The sequence below is a fragment of the Gorilla gorilla genome, chromosome 6 (genome assembly GCF_029281585.2).
Source record: "Gorilla gorilla gorilla isolate KB3781 chromosome 6, NHGRI_mGorGor1-v2.1_pri, whole genome shotgun sequence".
Taxonomy (NCBI): domain Eukaryota; kingdom Metazoa; phylum Chordata; class Mammalia; order Primates; family Hominidae; genus Gorilla; species Gorilla gorilla.
The window spans coordinates 127229908-127238276 of NC_073230.2; the positions used below are offsets into that span (position 1 = coordinate 127229908).

General features: G+C 34.9%; 1 protein-coding gene across 1 annotated transcript in view; it reads left to right on the forward strand.

Annotated features, from left to right (window-relative positions):
• The window catches only part of ANKRD7 (ankyrin repeat domain 7), a 54275-nt gene extending 47210 nt beyond the window's left edge, over window positions 1–7065 (forward strand). Inside the window, exon 8 of the transcript XR_010134750.1 lies at window positions 6873–7065. The gene's annotated coding sequence lies outside the window, so the exon portion shown is untranslated. The remainder of the gene's footprint in view (window positions 1–6872) is intronic.
• Window positions 7066–8369: the final 1304 nt, after the last annotated feature.

Genomic DNA, 8369 nt, shown 5'->3' on the forward strand with positions numbered 1-8369 from the left:
TTACATGGAATATCTTTTTCTGCCCCTTTACCTGAAGTTTATGTGAGTCCTTATGTGTTAGGTGAGTCTCTTGAAGTCAGCAGATAGTTTTTTGGTGAATTCTTATCCATTCTGCAATTCTATATCTTTTAAGCGCAGCATTTAGATCATTTACTTTCAATGTTAGTATTAAGATGTGAGGTACTACTCCATTCATGGTGATTATTTTTTGCCTGTATATCTTGTTTTTTTTTTTTGATTGTATTTTTGTTTTATAGGTCCTGTGAGATTTATGCTTTAAAGAGGTTCTGTTTTGATGTGTTTCCAGGATTTGTTTCAAGATTTAAAGCTCCTTTTAGCAGTTCTTGTAGTGGTGGCTTGGTAGTGGCAAATTCTTTCAACATTTGTTTGTCTGAAAAAAGACTGTATCTTTCCTTCACATATGATGCTTAGTTTCACAGGATACAACATTCTTGGCTGATAATTGTTTTGTTTGAGGAGGCTGATGATAGGGCCCTAATCCCTTCTAGTTGTAGGATTTCTGTTGAGAAATCTGCTGTTAATTGGATAGATTTTCCTTTGTAGGTTACCTGGTGCTTTTGTCTCACAGCTCTTAAGATTCTTTTCTTTGTCTTAACTTTAGATAACCTGATGACAATGTGCCTAGGCAATGATCTTTTTGCAATTAATTTCCCAGGTGTTCTTTGTGCTTATTGTATTTGGATGTCTAGGTCTCTAGCAAGGTTGGGGAAGTTTTCCTTGATTATTCTCCCAAGTATGTTTTCCAAACTTAGATTTCTCTTCTTCCTCAGGAACACCAATTATTCTTAGGTTTGGTCGTTTAGCATAATCCCAGACTTCTTGGAAGTTTTGTTCGTATTTTCTTATTCTTTTTTCTTTGTCTTTGTTGGATTGGGTTAATTCAAAGACCTAGTCTTCAAGCTCTGAATTTCTTTCTTCTACTTGTTCAGTTCTATTGCTGAGACTTTCCAGAGTATTTTGCATTTCTGTAAGTGTGTCCAATGTTTCCTGAAGTTTTGATGGTTTTTTGTTTATCCTATGTATTTCATTTAATATTTTTCCCTTCACTTCTTGTATCTTTTTTTAATTTCCTTGCATTGGCTTTGCCTTTCTCTGGTGCCTCCCTGATTAGCTTAATATCTAACTTCCTGAATTGTTTTTCAGACGAATCAGGGATTTCTTCTTTGTCTGGATCAATTGATGGTGAGCTAGTGTGATTTTTGGTGGGTGTTAAAGAGCCTTGTTTTGTCATATTACCAGAGTTGGTTTTCTGGTTCCTTCTCATTTGGGTAGGCTCTGTCAGAGGGAAAGTCTAGGGGTGAAGGCTGTTGTTCAGATTCTTTTGTCCCACTGGGTGTTCCCTTGATATAGTACTATCCCCTTTTTCCTAAAGGACGTGGCTTCCTGAGAGCTGAGCTGTAGTGATTGTTGTCTCTCTTCTGGGTCTAGCTACTCAGCAAGTCTACCAGGCTCCAGGCTGGTACTGAGGGTTGTCTGCACAGAGTCTTGTGATGTGAACCATCTATGGGTCTCTCAGCCGTGGATACCACACAGTATTTGGGGTGTGTCCTGGGTCCTGCAGGAGCAATCTGCTTCCTTCAGAGTGTTTCTAGGTCCTCTTGGGTTTGCTGATTTATTCCTGAAGTTGTTCTGGAGCTAAAATTCACTATGTGAGCCTCCAAACACTGCTCTGTCTGTCCAAGTTGTAGCTGCAACCTAGTCCTTCCCCTTAAAATTTTTTACAGCGTTTGATTTATAGTATGTTTTATTTGATGTAGGTATAGCTATTCTTGCTTTTTTTTTTTTTTTTTTTTTTTTTGGTTTCCAGTTGCATGGAATGTCTTTTTTCATCCCTGAATTTTTAGTCTATGTGTCTTTACAGGTGAAGTGAGTTTTCTGAAAGCAGCATATGGTTGGGTTTATTTATTCATTCAGCCACTCTATGCCTTTTAATTGGAGAATTGAGACCATTTACATTTAGTGTTATTATTGATAAGAAAGAGCTTATTATTGCCATTTTTATGGTTTGTTTTCTCATTGTTTTGAAGCTCCTCTCTTCTTTTTTTTTCTTTCTTACTGTCTTCCTTTGTGATTAAGTGATTATCTCTGGTAGTATGTTGCTTTTTATTTTTAGGGGATCTGCTATAGGTTTTTATACTTTGGTTACCATGAGGCTTACAAAATACATATCATAGATATAATAAGTTATTTTGCAGAGGGGACGACTTATCTTAGATCACAAATAAAAGAATAGAAATAAATATAGGAAAAACACACATAAAAATTCTACACTTTAACTCCATCCCCCAGCATTTTGACTTTTAGTTGTCTCAATTTAATATTTTATATTACCTATTTCTTAATGGGTTGCTGTGGCTATTATAGTTTTTGATAGATTTGTCTTTGGGACTTCGTATTAGAGTTATGCATGTATTGCAAACCACAAATTTAATAATAAGTTATTCTGGATTTGTCCATACACTTAATTTTACTAGTAGGTTTTATACCTCGAAAAGTTTTCTTTTGCACTTTTATGTTATTTTTTTTTTCAGATTGAAGAACTCCCTTTAGTATTTTTTGCAAGGTGGGTCTGGTGTTGAATTTTTTCAGCTTTTATTTGTCTGAGGAAGACTTTATCTTTCATTCAAATCTGAATGACAATTATGCTAGATACACTATTCTTGGGTTACAATTTTGTTCTTTGAGCACTTTGAAAATGTTGTATCACTCCCTCCTGGCCTGTATGATTTCTGTTGAGAAGTGTGTTGCCAGTTGAATTCGAACTCCTTTATATGTTATTTGCTTATCTCTCACTGCTTTTAGTATCTTCTCTTTGTCCTTGACCTTTGAGAGTTTGATTATTATATTCCTTGTGGTAGTTTTATTTGGGTTAAATCTGTTTTGTTTTCTTAGACTTTCCTGTACTTGGATGTTTATATCTTTCTCAACTTTTGGAAACCATGTTTTGGAAGACTCAGTTATTTATCTGAATAAGATTTCCATCTCTTGCTTTTGCTTGGTCCCCTTTGAACACCGGTAATTCAAGAGGGAACCCTGCTGGCTAGCTGCATACAGTGCTCTATGATCCTCAATTCTCTCTCTCAACTCTTACCACTATGAAGTGTGGTAATAGAGATTCCTTGTCTATGTTTAATAAAATTTCTTTATAATTTCTAAGATTTTGATTCATCTCTATCCTGATTATACCCTTGCATTTTTCTAAATTTCACAAGGTCTTCTTTATGTAAACAAGTTTTGGTCAGGCATGGCAGCTCATACCTGTAATCCCAGCGCTTTGGGAGGCTGAGGCAGGTGGATTCCTTGAGCTCAGGAATTCAGGATCAGCCTGGACAACATGGAGAAACCTCATCTCTACAAAAAATACGTAAATTAGCTGGACATAGTGGCATATGCCTGTAATCCCAGCTGCTCGGGAGACAGAGGTGGGAGGATTGCTTGAGCCCAGGAGATTGAGACTGCAGTGAGCCATGATTGCACCACTGCACCCCAGCCTGGATGACAGAGTGAGACCTGTTCTCCCAGCCCCCACAAAAATACAAACATATTATTTTGTTGAATATTTCTGATTTTAGAAAGCCCTTTTTGGGGGAGTGAGTACTAGGAAATGTTATACTATTTACTGCTCTAATTCTACCTTATATTCCTGGTAGTCTGGTCTGGGAAAAAAAAAAGTCCCCTACTTCCTATTCTTAATACCTTCAAAAATATTGATTAAGAACATGTTATTTGGAGTAGAGCACAGTTTATGCTATTCCTAGCAATTTAATTAATCAATTAAAGTTTACACATGTGGATACTTTTCTATTTATTTTTAGGTTAGAAATACCAATATGTTTCCTTCAAACTTCCTTATAGAAATAATGAACTTCATCATTAAGAGATTAGTTACTTCAGTATGGGAATATAATTTCATAACCAGAATAATTAAACATGTTTGTACCTAAAAAGGCATTAGTAATCTTTTCATCAGTGAGACAACCAGAGTTGTAACTTAACACGCATTTCTTTGGCACATGAGAGAAATTTAAACAGCATTGATCTCTTTAGTACAAGTTGTCTGTACCAGTAGAAATGAAAAAGAGCCTAATAATTATTTTGCTTATAATCTTCTATTGCTTACAACCTATTTTTCTTAATTTAAAATGTGTTAGTAACTCACAGAAATATATGGTGAAATATTTCCCATTTAGAAAGTGTCTGAAACTATTTCTGCACATATTGACTGTCCATTAGACTGTAGCTTCTGCCTAATCTTTTCTCGCCTTGGAGGGCTAAGAGTGACTGCCCCATATTTTGTCATATTAAGTACTGTCCAGTTAAATCATGCTTCTTCCCAAATTACCAAGCTATGTGTTAGCATCCCTAAGACATGATAACCATTCTCCAGTATTGCACACAAGAAGTAAATATATGGTATTCCATCATTAGACTATTGGGTTCATATTGCTAAGTGTAAATAATTATCACTTATCTTCTGTGCTACTTTTCAATTAACACCCTCTACCTTTTTCTAAATAAAAAGTTTGGCCATATGGAACTTTACTTCCTGATTCAAAAGAAGGACAGGTAGGAAGAGCCCTTATTTATTCTCTGAATTAGTTGATAATTTAGTGGAAAGAAATAACATAAATAAAAATCATTGAATTTGGGAATATGCACAAGGGAAATAACAATGAAGTCAGATGAAACAAGCTGAATAAGGGAAGTTAGTATAAGATACAAAGCTATAAATCTGTTGATGGAAGGCCAAAGACTTAAAAAATAATGATTTATGTGGATACCATCCTAAATTGGCCAAATAGTAATATTGTTTCTAATGTGAATTTTATATAATCATGATAATTATGAGCATTTGTTTTTCGATTGGAATGACTTTTGGTAATGAAGCATAATTGCAATTGCAAGGATATTTTATTTAATTAAAAATGCACAAATTGTTTAGTTCAGGGGTCTCCAACCCCCAGGCCTGGTCTTTTACTGGTCTGTGGCCTGTTAGGAACCTGGCCACACAGCAGGAAATGAGTGACAGACAAGCCAACATTAAGGCCTGAGCTCTGCCTCCTGTCAGATTAGCAGTGGCATTAGATTCTCATAGGAGCACGAACCCTATTGTGAACTGCACATGCATGTGAGTGATTTAGGTTGCGAGCTCCTTATAAGAATCTAATGATATGAGGTGAAACAGTTTCATCCATTTCCCCCGCAACCCCCACCTCCTCTGTGGAAAAATTGCCTTCCCCTGAACCTGGTGCCAAAAAGGTTGGGTACTGCTGATTTAGCTGGTAAAGAGAGCATTGCATCCTCTCTTGGAATTTATTACCATGCAGACACAATGAAGATTGCCTAATGCCTGTGAGTAATATCAAAGTTAATTTCATTTTAACTTTTATTATTTTACTCTTTTAAAAAATGTATATACAGTAGTATTCGCTGCTTTTGGCACAGAGTTCTTTAAGTTTTAATGTATGCATAGATTTTTGTTACCATTATCTCACCTGGATACAGAACAATTGCAACATGCCAAAGAACTCCCTCATATTGACGCTTTTAAGCAGACCCTTTCCCCTACTCTTAACTACTGGCAACAACTGATTTATTCTCTTTTCCAGTCTTTTTGTTTGTTTGTTTGTGTTCTTCTGGAATATCATAGTATGGAATCATATGGTATGTAACCTTTTGGGACTTACTTCTTTTATGCAGGAAAATGCCTTTGAGGTTCAGGCTGTGTTCTAGAATTCATTCATTTTTATTGTTGAGTAGAATGCCTTTACATAGATGTACCCATTTACTCATTAACCAACTAAAGCATATTTGGGGTATTTCCAGTTGGGGGCAATTATAAATAGTGCTGATTTAAACATTCATCTACAAGTAGAAATTAAAAACATGTTCTGAATTTCTAAACAGAAATTAACTGTTCTGGAAAGAACAGTTAAAAGAATGCAAAGATAAGTTGCAGACTAGGAAAAATACTTGCAAATCATCATGTATCCAGAATATAGAAAGTTGATTCTTGAATTATAGTAGAAAGTGTTTGCCTGAAACAAAAAAGAGAATGTTAGGGAAACCGAATGGTAATTTTCTGAAGCCAGACAGGATTACATTTTGTTTTGAAATGAAACAATAATTAGAACACTATAACATGGCTAGAACAATAATGTAAAATAATATGAAAGCTGAAAAGATGCCTAAATATGGGCCAGCTAGATTATATTCATGAAAAAAATAGGAGTAAGATATTTGATGTAAAATTTTAGCAGGGGAAGAAAGAGGTCATTGCCTTTATAGGGCTACTGCACACATTTAAAATATAAGAGCATCTGAGCATGAGCCCTGGCATTTGGAGAGCTTTAGATGTGGAAAACCAGGTCACAGAAGTGATCAACCAAAATGCCATTATTCATAAAATATATGGAAAAGAGGGAGACGTGATTTCCTGGTTGTCTAAAGGCTGAACGTATTAATAGAGACCAGAGAAGGGAATGGGAATTTGAAAAAGAATTAAATCATAAATCACTTTGAACTCATATGGGCAGTTGATGTTAAAGAATCTGGGAAACAAGCATAAAATAATCTGTAGAGAGGGCAGTGAATGAGAAGACATTTATGAAGGTGGTGGAAAAAAAGGACAACCAGGTGGTAAAAAAGAAATATGCACAAGTGGCAGATTGTGGCTATGAGTGTTTCGAGAGATGGCAATACCATTTCTGAGTGCTGTCCCAAGGACAAAGATATATACCATACGTAAAGGATAGCAGCAGCTGCACACATAGAAATAAAGAAACTTACATGGCTTTCAGAAGGAACTGTCTTTGAGAAATTTAATGCTGGTTATCACATTTATTTTCCAGATGTTTTCTGAAATTAAACTGTGTTCAGCCCCTGCACTTTTTACTCCGATATTCTTTGGGAAACCATAATGTGAAGCAGACATTTCTAAAGAGAAGAGCATTTCTCCTTGTGGAATTGTGTTATAATTAGTGATATCAAATAACTTGTGTATGAAAAACAATATGTTAGAAAATAAAAAATAATGAGAGGTGATAGACAATGAAATGTGATAAACAACTATTATATTCTATTATGTGACTTAGTGCTTTGTAAACTCCAGAGATCATTTCAACAGTAAAATATGTCCTATATGCTAGGGCTTGAAGGAAACAATTATCTGCAATATTCTGTTGCAGATAATCAACTGAAGTTACAGGTCACTTAACTTAAAAAAATATGAGTAACAAGCTAATTTTTATCTTCTTACCTGTATGTCCATATCCCTATAATTTTATGTGTGTGTGTGTGTATATATATATATATATATATATATATATATATATATATATTTAAAACAGCAAATAAAAAAGAAAAAGACCTTGAATTAAAAGCTGTTAGGGTAAAAAGGAGGCTGGTGGAATAAAACATTTGTAGTTTGGAAAACATCAGGTAGACTTGTGTTTGAATCTACACTTTATCACTTGGGCAAGTAACATTACCTGACAGAGACTATTTTTCATCTGTAAAATCGGGGTAAAATATCTATTTCCTAACTTGTTTGGGGAAGTTCAATAAAATATAGCGTACAGATTCTAGCAGAATGCCTTACACATAGAAGTTTCTTGAAAAATTACAGATGATATTCTCCCTCTTTGATTGGTGTAGTATCATTCTTGCTAAACAATTGAAGCCCCACTTCTTGATCTTATAAATGAAATATTCTAACATTATAGTTTAAGTCATTGAACCATCTTATAATTTATATGATCTCGTAGTTTTAAACTTAAATTGGAGTCTTTGGAAGATGTGTTTCCTCAAACTATTCATCCTCCACAAATTATGCGACACTCTCTTGCAGGGGAAGTACCCACTAAAGACCTCACACACCCATCCCACTGAAAAGAGACACAAAAGATTTGGAACCAGCAAAGGGCATTAGTGTCCAGCAAACATGTCATGGTCACACATACCTCTGAGGCTTTAGTATTTGTGTTGAGTTCACTGAGAAAGTCTCCCCTTTCTTCTTTTATTGAGTGCCTCATAAAAATTTAGAGGTACTTAATCACAGGATCCTGCAAGTGCAGGGTCACATTTCTTTTTTGTTCTTCAGATTCAATAGTCTTTATCAATCTGTCTTCAGGGTTCACTAATTCTTGCCTCTGTCATCAATATTCTGCTCTTAATCCCATCCAATGAATTGCTTATTTCATATGTGTGTTATCAATTCTAAAAGATCCATTTGGTTCTTTTTTACATTTTCTATGTTTCTCCTGAAATTTTCTACCTTTTCAAAAATTATGATTTTAGTTTCCTTTGGGATACTAAGCCTACTTGTAATAACTGCTTTAAAATCCTTG